This window comes from Salmo trutta, chromosome 12, assembly GCF_901001165.1.
Source record: "Salmo trutta chromosome 12, fSalTru1.1, whole genome shotgun sequence".
NCBI classification, from domain to species: domain Eukaryota; kingdom Metazoa; phylum Chordata; class Actinopteri; order Salmoniformes; family Salmonidae; genus Salmo; species Salmo trutta.
The window spans coordinates 71291007-71305845 of record NC_042968.1 but is presented as its reverse complement, the minus strand read 5'-3'; the positions used below and the strand labels follow the sequence as shown (position 1 = coordinate 71305845).

Below are 14839 nucleotides of genomic sequence, written 5' to 3'. Positions count from 1 at the left end.
GACTGCATGTAGACTTCTGTGCAGTTGTGTTTCCTTTTTTCAGAACTGTGTCTTCAAACGTGTTGCTCTTATCTCAAGCCATTGGCTCCTTGGCTAGTGGGACTGAGGTTTTACAACTTTTTTTATTTTCTTACAACCAGTACTTTGTCTATTATATTGGATGCTACAGTAGATGTGCTTGACTGAGCATTGATTAACCTCTGCATTGAAAGGGAGATTCATAAGGAGGCTGAATGCCTTTTAATGCATTTTCATCAAGCCTTATCTCATTCTCTCGGCACATTGAGTCATTTGAATGTGAACAAAGATGCAGGCTTTTCACCATTAGGAAATAAATATGTATGAAGGCAGCAAGTAGAAGACCGCTCCAAAATCTGTTCAATTACATAACACTTGATTTGACTGCATCCACAGTTTGCTTTCCCTAGGCATTGGGAAAGTATTTTACATACTATTTTGAGGAGAAGAAAACCAGTTTCTTCCTTTTTTTTATTATGAAATATTTAAAGCAGATATCTGGAGGTCAGTTGTTTATACATGTTTAATACACATGCAATGTATTAGCGTGCCAATAAACATGTAATAAACATGCAATCATTTATAGATCATTTATATATCCATGTAATATCTCTACCAGTATATATAACAACTTTTACTGTCAAACTTTTAAAGAGAGACATTTAATTGTTTTGCATAGAATTGTTTAAATAAGTCAATTATTTGATACATTTTAAATGGCCATCAAAGCAGAGAGCCAAACATGTGGACTAAAGACACTTGAATTGATTTTGGAAACTTTATAGCAGTAAATTGTCATAGCCCACGGTAAAGTAATGTGGCTGATTGTGATTATTGACTGCTTTGTCTAGCTATGTAGTCAAGCTGTCAATTCTCAAAGCCAAACATTTAGCACACCATTTAGCCATGAATTCCAGATAAATTGTATTCCTTCAGCAACATTTTAAATAATATGAACTTCAGGATCTAGTGATTGTCATGCATGGCAGATGTTTGTGGGAATTAGTGTATCCTCTGTGGGCCAAAGCTAGATCAAAAGTTAACTTGTCTACTTCAGGAAAGATGATAAAAAACTGACCATTGCTGTGTCATAGAAACATTTCATAAGATATTTTTTTCATTTTAATGAACTGCCATAAAAGTGAATGGCCACTAAAGCTATTTTGGTCAATGTTCACATGCAATAATACATTGTCTGTGTGTCCTGATCCCTGCCTGCACCCATCAGTGAGACAGAACATTTTGGGCTAATGTATCTGGACCCTGGCCAATGACAGTGGAGAGCCCTGTCGGCTTGATGATAGCAGCTGAGAACAATACCTCATTGTGACGCCACGGACAGGCAGATCTATTTCAGGTTTCTTCCTTTTATAGTGTGCCATACGACCTTGTTAATCGGCCCCATCTCCCCTCCCCAGGCTAAGTAGATATAAAAGCTTCAGGAGAGGCTCTGACCATCTGTGCTTAGGAATTGCCTCCTCCCTACCTCCGAACTCTCACTCTTTAACGCTGAGCACGTAGACGCACGCACCCCAGCTCAACGCATTCAGCACCATGGCCCCCAAAAAGGTGGAAGCTAAGAAGCCAGAGTCCAAAAAGGCAGAGCTTGCCAAAAAGGAAGCAGCACCCGCTGCCAAGCCCAAGCCCACTCCGACCCCCGAACCTGTGGTTGAGGCCCCCAAGGAGCCCGACTTTGACCCCAAGAGCATCACCCTCGAGTACAGCGCTGACCAGATCGAGGAGTTCAAGGAGGCCTTCACCCTGTTCGACCGCACACCCAAAGGGGAGATGAAGATCACGTTCGCCCAGTGTGGCGATGTGATGCGGGCGCTGGGCCAAAACCCCACCAACTCTGATGTCTTGAAGGTGTTGGGCAAGCCTCGGCCCGAGGACATGAGCAGCAAGCTGGTGGACTTTGAGACCTTCCTGCCAATGCTGCAGCACATTTCCCGCTGCAAGGACAAGGGCAACTTTGAGGACTTTGTTGAGGGCCTGCGGGTCTTTGACAAGGAGGGCAACGGCACCATCATGGGCGCTGAGCTGCGTCACGTGCTGGCCACCCTGGGGGAGAGGATGACGGAGGATGAGGTAGACAGGCTGATGGCGGGCCAAGAGGACGCCAACGGATGCATCAACTACGCCTCCTTCGTAAAGCACATTCTGTCTGGGTGAGCTGGATTTTTACCAGAAGGACTTCAATGATTCTCTAACAGTACCCGTCTCATCAAAACCACTGCCACTTTAGTTGTGAGCATGTCCCTAAATGTACTGTTATGTTTGTTGCTAAAAGCAGCTGGTAACAATCATGCCACAGAATGTTGATTATGAGACCTAATTTTCCTTGAATAAAAAATGTACAGTGACAAAAAAAGTTATTTATAGAGAAATGTTAATGAGATACTGAAGCCATGAACATTATACATTTAATAAATCATGAATATTATAAATGTAATAAATAAAGCACATCTGATAATAAAGTCTCTAATAATTGTTTTACTCAACATCTGATATCTATCCGCAAAAGCTGAATTTTAATGGTAAATTTCCATTACACTCTGGACAGAGTACATTGACGTTGCTTCGAATAAAGAGCCCGATATTTTTGAGCTCAGAAAAAGACAAGAATTGTCATATTTCCAAGTATTTCAGAGCTCAGTAAAAGCCAGGTATTGTCAAATTACTCCTCAAATTGCCTCCAATTTGAGTCTAATACCTGAACTTTATTGTGTGAGATGGAGGAACAGAACTGCTCAGCCATGGAGGAATCAAGGAGATTTGGCTCCATTTAACAATGGAACAGATTCTATTTTTACCTGCAGAGTCACACTGGATACACATCTCTACAATCTCTACAATCTCTCTGAGAGGGGTGTCTCAGGGTATTCTATGTCTGGGTGAGCTCAAGAGACCCACCCCTCACCCACCCACACACAGTGACAGTGATGTCTGGCTGAGTGCTGGTCTCAGTTGGGGGGCAGCTACAGTGAAACTAGAAAAATACCTAGATATGAACAGGTATGCACACACACACACATACAGTATATACTGTACGCATGTACACACTCACCCAAACACACACATACCCACCCCCTCAGCCACCACTATGTCCCCCCTGTCATCCGTCAGACAGGTGGCCCGAGGCTTGCCTCTCTGATCCCCAGTGCTGAGCAGACAGTGGGCTTAATGCTGGCTTACCAGGCTGTAAACACAAATTTCACACTCACTAATACAACCACTACATGGGGAGGAAGATCCTGCCCTGGGTGGCTTAGCAGGTGGCCAAAGTAAATCTGATTTCAGGGAAAATCATAGCAAAAAAAGTAAAATGTCTTGGCAGGTTTCTCTAAAATATCTTAGCTTGAGAGAAGCGGAACGGTATTATGGCTGTTTCTTCAGTCATTTTTATAGTGGTTAAAGATAGGAAAGGTATGTGTTTTAAAGTCCATTATATTTGTGAATTAATTTAGCCACAAATGATTTAAAATACTTTAAAGGCAATATATAGTGAAATTTTTATTTAATCACTTTAGAATGTGAATCATAATATAATATATGCCATTTAGCAGACACTTTCATTGAAAGCGACTTAGTCATGCGTGCACAGATTTTACGTATGGGTGGCACTACCAACTGAGCCACACAGGACCAAATAATCAGAAAGTCACGACCAAGCATTTACGTTTCAGAAAAATTCTTATTTTCTTTAGTTTTGCTTCTTCAATTTTTTTCTTGCTTGCAGGGCAATTGAATGTCCAAAACGCATATTTGGTATTCAAGAGCGAACATCTTACCTAACCAAAGTGTGATAAAAGTCCACTCAACCATGCACATAACATATTGGTTCAGAAGGAGCTTTAGATTTTGTGATGGATAAAGCAGTACCATTATTCACCTGCTCCCTTGCCTTGAGAAATTGTAGATGTGTTTGTTTCCATGGAAACTATGAAAAGGTAAGTACTATGTGACTTCTTCAGTATCTGAGAGAAAGCCGTCTGGCAGTCAGACAGAATATCTCAAAACCTATGCAAATCATAGTCTTTGTACCGCAGCTTTATCTCCCTCCATACATCAAAGGATCCAAATGAAATTACCACAACCCTGAAACAACTATGTATTTTTATGGCAACAAAAGGTGTATGGTTATTGCATAATGTCATTATGTAGTATGATGAAAGCTCCTTCTGCCATGATTTCCGCTCAACTATTCTCTGACAATAGATTGTAGACGTACTCCTTCATAACATGTTATTCAAAGCAATAGGCTTTGTTCGATAGATATTTGTGAAATGGGGTGGAAGTATCAGCATAACTGGCTCATAACTTCCATATAAAAAATAGATGGCCAAGTGGGAGACGCGAAAATGACCCATAGCACACAAACATCCACAGTTATTACAGTCCCAAATACACTATTGCCATTGGATAGCCACAGAGGAGAGAGGCGCCTTTGGCCAAATGCACAAATGTACTAGTTACTCCGCTAATACACTGTCGATCCCACAGATCCCTGCATAACAGAGATACTCCCTTTTCAATTTAGATCTAATTCCTTCCCTTGAGCTGTGTGGATGTGCAGATATGGTCTGGTAGCAGCACTCTGTCACTGTTCCATCCCCACGCTGTGGTCATCATAGCCCCAAGGTGAAAAGCTGCATGAGGAGATATGCCTGGTGTTTGGTGGTCTGAATGTGGACAGCTTTTCCTGGGAATTGGGTTATAACATGTACCGTTGTGCTGCGTGTGGTGTACCTTACCCTTACCCTGGCATCATTAAAATCTGAAACTCTTGCAGCGTGCACACAGTGTGACTGTGATTTAACAAGCTTGGGGTAGCTATGGACAATCGGTGGTCTGCTGGTGATGTGCAAAGTATTGCAAGTGTTATCTTGTAATGGGGTCGTTCCACGAATTGAATGTCTTTTGCGTCCCTTTGGTATTTTAGGTAGAAATTGTGTACCAATATTTCATTTTGAAAGCCTGTTATATAATTTACGTGCCCTTTGATGTAGACCACATGGATAATTCAATACATATGATTTTATATATGAATAAAGATTTGCTAATTTTCCAAAATAATACATTTGACATGTCAAAAGCAGGGTGAACTGGTTCTACTCTTTTTGTCCATGTTCTGGTGTTTTGTGGTGGAAAAGTGAGCGGGTCAAATATACTGTAGCATGTTAAATCTTGATTTAAGACATACTCTGTGTAACCATTAGTGGTTATTTATCTGACATATTGCTGTCGGTTCCCAGCCAGTATTTGCCTGATGACTCAAACTGAATCTTTCCGCTGCTTTATGATTCGCATCATACTTCAGCCTGAGACTACCATCGCTGAAGTTATTTGTCGTGATGTCAAATTGAGGGGTGTTGTACAAAACAAAGCCATTGGATCCTCTCTAACCAGAGTATCAAAGCCGCTTTACGGACGTTTGTTCTTGCCCAACCCATCCGTTTCTGCGACCAATCAGAGCAGTTAGAATGTGTTTGCATTTTACAAATCATTGGGAAGGTATTCTGCAATGAGTCTAGATCTGAGAAGTAACTAACATCTGTGGGTGTGGCGTAGTGTTTGGTCAGAGCAAGGAGTTTGGGTAGCCAGGCAAAGTCAGTATTACTCTGATGCCACGATGTACAGAGCAGCAGAGTCATTCCATTGACAGTCTTGTGCGGAAGAGAGTGCCTTATTGATCATGGATCCAAATGCAGCTCTTGAACACAAAGAGTGAGATTAAAGCAAAATCTCACAATCTCACGTCAGAATTAGACATTCATCCATGCTTCTCGAATGTCTAATTTCGAAGTGCTTGGTTACTTCTTTATATCATTCCACGGTTAAGTTTAGGCTTTAACTCTGAATTCTTAAGGTTAGGCACTAACTCCAAATGGTTAAAGGGATAGTCCCCTTTTTTTCAATTTTCGCCTAAATGACATACCCAAATCTAACTGCCTGTAGCTCAGGCCCTGAAGCAAGGATATGCATATTCTTGGTACCATTTGAAAGGAACCACTTTGAAGTTTGTGGAAATGTGAATTGAATGTAGGAGAATATAACACAATAGATCTGGTAGAAGAAAATACAAAGAATAAAACCAACCAGTGTTTTTTTTAACCACCATCTTTGAAATGCAAGAGAAAGGTCTCTGTTATAGCCATCCCTCTGGTTGTAATTCTGATAGTGTCCACAAGATAACAGCAGTGTATGTGCAAAGTGTCAGATGGATAGCTTGGAGTATGACTGATCCTCAAGACTTTTAGTGTGAAGTCCCCATGTGCATTTGTACAAATTGTGAAGGAGACATTCGCATTCATATTCCATTTTTCTGCAAGAATATCGTCAAATCTGTATACTTGGACTTTGATTTAGCTTTTCAAGTATTAGTAGCCATATTATAAGTTCAACATTTGCAAAACAACCAGTTTTCATAACTTCATAACTGAATATCCTTCAAATTGTTGTCCAAAATGAAAAAGCATGCTGTCATACAAGGTTAGAAGCTACATTTTACGACATATACATGGTTTCCAGATACTCGCTTTGTTTGATTGGTGCTTATTTGACAAAATACAGTCGTTCAAGTGATGGCCGCCCGCATCATCGGCATGCCATGAAGGCGTCGCTCTCTGACCAAATATGGTGTCCTATAGGATATACTACACCCCTAATGAAATAGTGAAGTCTTGTTACCTTCTAGGATCTCTGAGGAATAGATACGAACATGATTTGACTCGTTGAAACAATGTTTAGGGTGAGATTTTCACAGATTCCTTTCTTTGCAAATTGAACGAGTGGAAATACAAAAGATCGATCACGCATGCTATATGAACTTTTTTAGGATATGAAAAAGGATTTTATCTAACAAAACGACACTTCATGTTATCTCTGGGACCCTTTGGATGATAAATCAGAGCAATATTTCAGAATGTAAGTTAACATTTCACCTTCAGAGCTGACTTTATCAAACCTACCGCGTTGAAAAAAAACTTTTGTTGTTAGGAGCTCTCCTCAAACAAGGGCATGGCATTTTTTCACAGTAATAGCTACTGTAAATTGGACAGTGCAGTTATATTAACAAGAATTTAAGCCTTCAGTTGATATATGACACTTCTATGTTCCGACATTTGTTGTTACTCTAAAATCTGCGATCTTGACATAATGCGCTGAATGATTTGCAACTGTCCCGTTGACGTGACGCCGATCCTTAATTAATTTGTAAGGGTTAAGGTTTGGGATAGGCTTAAAACAAATATATATATAAAAAAATGCATATCACTGGATTCAAACATGCAACCTTCCAAACCAGAAGCATATGCTTACCTGAAGGGAACACAGTTCACTGTTGCCCCTAGTGACCGGTTTCCATCCTCAGACATGGATGGACGTTGAAAACTGACTTGTATCACGGGTGACATGCCTTAAGGTCTACAGTTGACAAATTGTCTCTCAAAGGAATGGTGATTTGATAAGGATTATTAACGCGTTTGAGCTTACAATTTAAGTTATGATATGAGCTATAAGAGATGATAATAGCTGAACCCAAAACGATTACGTCACTTCCCCTCAAATGTCTTCTCCACAAAACATCCTTCTGCATTCATACAGACACATCATTGAACTGGATGGCTTCACATTAACATTTCAAATTTCCAGCCAAGATGATACAGCAATCAGTTGGCATGTTGTGAAAAATGTACTCCTTTCTTAATCTCCAACCTCCACAGGTCGACATGATGTGAAATTCAGACTGGATGCAGGTAGTCGAGATAATGCCAAATTAGGTTGAAACTGCGAACTTTTGGTTTAGTGGTAATATATATTTTCCTGGGCTCAGAGCAGTGGTTGAAAAAGTAGGCCATTTTCGTACTTGAGTAAAAGTAAAGATACCTTAATAGAAAATTATTCAGGTAAAAGTGAAAATCCCCCAGTAAAATACTACTTGAGTAAAAGTCTAAACTTATTTGTTTCAGAATATAATTATAAAAAGTTAATGCAATTGCTCAAATATACTTAAGCATCAAAAGTAAAAGTATAAACCATAAAAAATTCCTTATATTAAGCAAACCAAATATTAAGCAAACAGATAGCCAGGGGCACACTCCAACACTCAGATATCATATACAAACCAAGCATTTGTGTTTAGTGAGTCCACTAGATCAGAGGCAGGGAATGACTGAGGATGTTCCCTTGATAAGTGTGGGAATTGGACCATTTTCCTGTTCTGCTAAGCATTCCAAATGTAAGTACTTTTGGGTGTCAGTTAAAATTTATGGAGTAAAAGGTACATTATTTTATTTAGGAATGTAGTGAAGTAAAAGCAAAAGTAGTAAAGTACAGATACCCCCAAAAACTACTTAAGTAGTACTTTAAAGTATTTTTACTTAAGTACTTTACACCACTGGCTCAGAGACCCAGACAGATAATGGTAGCATGCAATTTATTGAGATGCTTAATTAGCCTGAGCCATAGCATGCCATTGGCTGAAAATAGCATCTGTGATCAATATGTACAATCTTGATTGCACTAGTAGGTCTCTCTGTATGCTTGTTATTTGAGTTTATATTATTTGAAGTAAAGGAAGAGTGATATGTTGTCTCTGATACTGTTTTTGATGTGTTTTGGTAATGTATTTGTGAAAATTATGTATATAACCTGCTCACAGGAAGACAGTTGTATATATTAAGGGGTAGATATTTTTTTAAATAGTGAACAGAAAATAAAATGTCATGCTTTAGCAGGGGGAGAACCAGGTAAATGGTGCCAAATATACAACGGTGGAGATGTTCGTCTGTAAAGTCTATGAAAAGATGTCAGAAATTCACAAGATCACGCAGTTTTCTATAACAGAGGCTAGAGCCTGTGGTTTCTGAATAAATGTAATAACAACATGATATCATTACACACTTGCTCTAAATGGCTTATAATATCATTTTGCAAATATGGCTACACTATTAGAGTTGTGCATTATCATACCCTGCAGTAGCCATTTAAAGATAACAATGTGCATTGAAAAAGGAGAACACAGCACATTGAAATACTCCATAACAATTGATTGTATTTATCCAAGGGCATAGTGAATTGTACTCTGCAGAAATTCAATTATCGCCATTCAATTGTTTGCTGGGTAAAAGTGGTAGTCCACAAACTAATAATCCCTTCCCGTGTTGTAAAGCATGAATATCTCGTCTAAGGTTTTTTTTTGGATGAATATGTGAATGAATGATACAGTATCTCTATTTAATGAAACTGCTTCAGATCTTCAGAGATTAAATGTCAGAGTGAGCACTGATATGATTCAAATGTTCAATTACACTTTTATTTCTCAATGCAATTGCCACACAGTTACATCATGAAGTTATATAAGTGGATTTAATTAGTTCAATTACATGTAATGTTCCGCTAATAGATCTAACCAGAGGGAGAGATAGGAGTCCCATGCCACCCAAAACTGAGACTCTTGTTTCCCTTAGGATTACACCAGCTGTGACACAGGAAGGCGAGGAAACCCCAGGGTACCATGGAAACCTCAAGGGAGAGTAAACGAGAGAGTCCCTATAAAGTAGGCCAGCAGTGGGTCAAACTTTCAGCCTATAACAATATTGATGATGATTGTGGTGATTATAGTCATTTATAGAAGAAGTGAATAATATGTCACAGGTAATTTAAGAATCTAAGAGCAGCTGTAGAGATAAACATAATTCATGAATCATGACCGAGTGATAACAATTTGACATGGACTAATCTCTTTCTAATGGAATTTTTCAAAGCTATATCCCCCCTTTCCCCAATAGTTGACAATTCCTGTTAATTATGACCTTTCTCTCTCCTCACTTGGGTAGCCATTCTGAATAATTACTTGAGTCAATGACCATAACAAAAGTGAAAAGATTGATAAATGTGGTTTTGATTCAGGCTAGAGATTCAGGCGCACAGATTGATGACGTTGCGGAAAGCTCTTTTAATTGACTGCCACGTGCAGTCAGTCAACTGCTACAATCTTGGCTAGCTGCTTTCTGAAGGGAAAATGGCATATATTATAACTATTTCAAATGTCTGTTTAAATAAATGACCATGTATAGCATGAATAATCACAAAATGTTGCAAAAAATGTCCCTAGAATACTTATTAAAAATTATTGAACATACAGTCTAGCCTCTTAAGGCTCAGTGTTGGTGTGAAACCAATAAACTGGATTTGTCTTACTACGATAATATTGTGGCTCTTCCTTATTTCCTGACAAAAATGCATGGTCAGATCCAAGTTGGCAAGACACAGTATGATTTAATTTCCCAACTGGTACAAACAAATCCTTGTGTACCTCAACTATGAAATCATAATGCTTCCTCCTGACCCAGAAGGCTGAGCTGAAGTTGAAACGTAAATTAATTGGCATCCTCACAGGAACCGCGGTGAATAGCATTTTATTCATCTTTTGGTCATGCTTTGCAAGTATGACTTATCCAGAGGCTAACACCGTGTGAAGGGAAGAGACCGATTAAAATTGGACTCCAGAAACGTAATGAAGCTGGGCCAAAACACAGGGTAATAAGTTAAGTGAATATGCAGATTTCAGGACAAACAACGGCCTGCTGCTTAATTCCTCGGCATCGCCGTTAAATCCACATCAGACTAAATAGACAGCCTTGTTGCCCTTAGCAACAAAGGCCCCAGCTTGATACTTGTTTTGTTGTGCATTCAAACAATTTCGGAACCTCTGTAGTTTCACTTGGCGACAGCGTCTCATGTATTGCGTAGGAGGTTGTTGGTGATGCATAGGCACATGGCTGGTGAGTTAATTCTTCAGAAATCATCAGGCAGATAAGGTAAGACATCCCTCACTCCCAGCACAGTTGCTATTGTACTTCCTATTTCCCCGAAGTCGGCAACCATCGACAGCAATAATTGTTAAACTGAGATTTTCTAAATAGCAAAGAGACATCACTATTTTATACAGTTCCACCAACACACATAGAATTAATCTGCTGGGATTCTGTGAAAATGTCAGATTACAAGACTGATAATCACGTTACAGAATGAAGCATCCTGACAGGCTTTACCCACAATCCTTCACACCTATTAATGCCTAAAGGGATGCCGAGCCAATGAAGAAACATCTGCCTCTATAATACTAACGTGTGCAGCGACACAATTCAGTGGAGATCCTCCACTGTATTATTTCCTGTCTCATCTATCTGATCATCCCGAACGTTGGCAACCTTAGTGCCATCATCGCCGGTAGCAGTGGTTAATGAGTGAGATATGCCCACACATCTGCCAGGTCTCTAGATGCCTACTCCTCCAACCATTTGATCAGGACATATTTATAACCCACTGTGTCAGACCACAGAGGCACATTAAGCCCAGTCCACTGACAGGCATAGGAAAACAGATGCTGCATCATCAAATGATTGGCAAGCCACCACATCACTCCCTAAGAATCCCCTATCCATCTATCCATTCCGCTTCCCCCAAATCTCTGGGGAAGACATTCACCATCTTGCAGACATGAGATGTCAATTCTGCTTTGATGTCATGTGTTGTAATATCTCAAATATTTTAGACCTGGGAAACAATTGCGTTAGATTATCATCAGCTAAATAAATGAGCATCTGACTAGATGGTTTGTTAAGTTTGATCAAAAGATTGTGTAAAATGACAGCCTATTAGTAAACGACTAGGTATGATGCCAATGCCATCTTATACGGTTGTCAACACAAGCAATATCAGAGCTGCATATGTTGAACAGGTAGCTAGCGATACTTGATGTTGATGTGATGCTACAAATCCCAGAAGTCTCTCTGGTTAGCTCATTGACAAACGTTCCCCTTTAATTTAGGCAGTATGCCACATTTACATTTACAGTAGGCAGTCACACTGCACTAGTCTGCTTGAATTTATAATTAAGGAAATATGACATCCCTCACAAAATAATAACAATGTCCCCTGTTGCTGCATTCCCTGTTGCTACTGTCTAATTAAATAAGTCCCTATGTCCATCTTAGAGTGGATTAGGTTTATTTCCTTAATTTCCTATTTTTTCCTGCCTTATGAAAAACAGCTAAAGGCCATTGCTCTCCTTCCTTGTGGCAAATTATAAATTGGACACGAGCCACCCATGGAGAGTCACACTTTGGAGGTTAAAGGTCCAAATCAGCCATTTCTATCTCAATATCAAATCATGTCTGTGTCACACCCTGGCCATAGAGAGGTTTTTGTTCTCTATTTTGGTTAGGCCAGGGTGTGACTAGGGTGGGCATTCTATGTTCCGTTTTCTATGTTTTGTGTATTTTTTTGTTTTGGCCGGGTATGGCTCTCAATCAGGGACAGCTGTCTATCGTTGTCTCTGATTGGGAGCCATACTTAGGTAGCCTTTTCCCACAGGGTTTTTGTGGGTAGTTGTTTTCTGTCTTGTGTTTTTCACCTGACAGAGCTGTTGTGCTTTGTTCCACTTTGTTTTTGATTCAGTGTTCAGAACTGTTATAGTGTGGACACTATATAAATAATTACATGGTTATTATTGGCATTAACCTTGACCTTTCCCCTTTGATGATGTCATCACCAAGAGTGAGTTCTGTGCAATGTGTTTCTACCACCGGCTGAGTGGGCTATATAGTTCTGTTATATTTGTACCGTTTGTACCTGGCAATACACCTTTAGGTTTGGGTTGAAAGTAAAGGAAAGTAATATCGAAATGTGTGTGGGCATTCCTTGTCAAGTTACTACAAGAACTAATAAACATGATGAACACGTACCACGCTGCACCTTGGTCCTCTCCTTGCAACAACCGTTACAGTCTGGGTAACAATTACGTACCTTACTGTGATTGTTTTTTATTTAAAATGGTCAAAAAGATACAAAAATAGCTTCTGAGCAATTTGTCAAGCAATAATTTTGCTAGGACTATCTGGGAGTGGTCTGAGTGGGGAGGGGGAGACTGAAAACTAGCTGTTATTGGCAGAGAGGTTTGGAGCTCTCTTTCTTATTGGTCAATTAACTCATTTACAGCCTGGTGATGTCACCAGACAGGACAAAACTCCATCCCACCAAAGCAGGCTGAAATTTCAGGCGGTCTTTTCAAGCATCTCTTACACTAAAAGGGCATTATCATAATCGTCACAATTTCACAGGATTATTCCAACCTCATAGTGTGGAAATATTTATAAAACAAAGGGAAATCACATTTTTCACTACACTGGGCCTTTAAAGACACTGCTGTAAGGAGATCATGGCGCTTTTTATTCCTGCTCGTGGCCTGGACCAGGACCCTGACAGCCAGGGTCAGCCTTGGACATGTAATTAAGAGACAGGAGATCCCAAAGGTTGGTCCCTAATGGGCAGAGTGACTGCAGTCTGCAAATAGGCCACTGGGATTAAACCCAGGGTAATGGATCACCTGTCAGTCTGCATTTATACAGGGACATTTTTTGTATGTAAAAGAATGGGTCATGTCAGTCTTCACTTCGAAATTACATTTGTATTCCTCATACCTATCTGGTAAAACTGGGTCATACAAGAGTTATGACACATTGTGCTGACTGGGGTCAATTATGTCCTTGATACAGTTACAGTAATCAAAGTGAGAGGATTCTAGTATCTGCAATGTACAGTATATGCCTTCCCTTCTCAGAACTGATTCCACAAATGTGCATGTATTTTGTTTATTTTAGAGATCACAAGGGTTTTACAAAAAAAGTATCTTCATATGTAAATATATAAACACTTATATAGGAGAATGTCTCACTTGTAACACCACTATAGTGACATGGGATCTAGGACCATAAACTAGGATAAACCTCCATTATTTTTGACTGTAGCCGGGTGTTAAATCAACATCAGTGGTGTGAAGGGAAAATTGATATTTTATCAAATAACCAGCAGTTCATCACCTATCTCTACTCCAGCACTGTTGTTTAGTGGGGAGTGGAGGAGCGGAGCGGGGACAGGCGGGAACAAGACTCAATGTTCTTCAGGGAGAGGGGAGGGTCAGCAGGTCTCCATTCCACTTATGTTGGCGTGTGACGCTGAATAAATTGCAGAGGCAAAACAAGGGACGGATTCCTCCCCTGTGATTCCACTGCGACCACCATCTCCTGTTCTCCTGTTTGGCAGCTGCTTTTACTTTTGTCCCCCCACCTCGTCTGACCCCATGTTTTTTTCTTTTCTTTCTTTTTCTTTTTCCAACTGCAGTTATCTATAGCCTGAAATCGGAGCAAGCAATCAAATGTAGGTACAGGGAGCTTTTGTTGTTTCTTGGAGAGCTCCGGGACCAATTTCTAGTTCCTCATAGTGGACTTTTATCAATTCAACACCTGCACCATAACATCAGAAAGATGGCACAGGGAAAGTATGCAAAGCTCACTCTCAGTGTTCTTACTGTTAGAACAGGTGGCACAACAGCATTGGAAGCTGATGAATATCAAATGCTACATTTGCATAAACAGGGACTAAAATATATTTGTAATTGATTATTCATAACATATTGTCCTACTGTTTAGCTCCAACTGATTCATGCACAATTTATAATAAATGTAATCTGGTATTCACGATTCAAATGGTTTCCCTGTGCTTTGTGGCAGATTTACAAGGATGTCAAAGCCTGTAGTGACTCACCTAACACACATGCGTTGAATATGCCAAGAGCTGAACTATAAAAGCAACCCCAAAAAAATTAATGATGAAAATAACCATATTGCAATACAGTTTGACCTGTTCATTTTTTTATACCCCCAAAGTAAGATACAGTCCACCAAAATGATGATGTTGCATGTTGCAATTATGAGGCATAGCACTGTATGTAATGAGTCCAATAGGTTCAGTTTAC

General features: G+C 39.8%; 1 pseudogene; it reads left to right on the top strand.

Annotated features, from left to right (window-relative positions):
- Positions 1 to 1466: 1466 nt before the first annotated feature.
- LOC115204092 (myosin light chain 4 pseudogene) lies at positions 1467 to 2495 on the top strand (annotated as a pseudogene).
- Positions 2496 to 14839: the final 12344 nt, after the last annotated feature.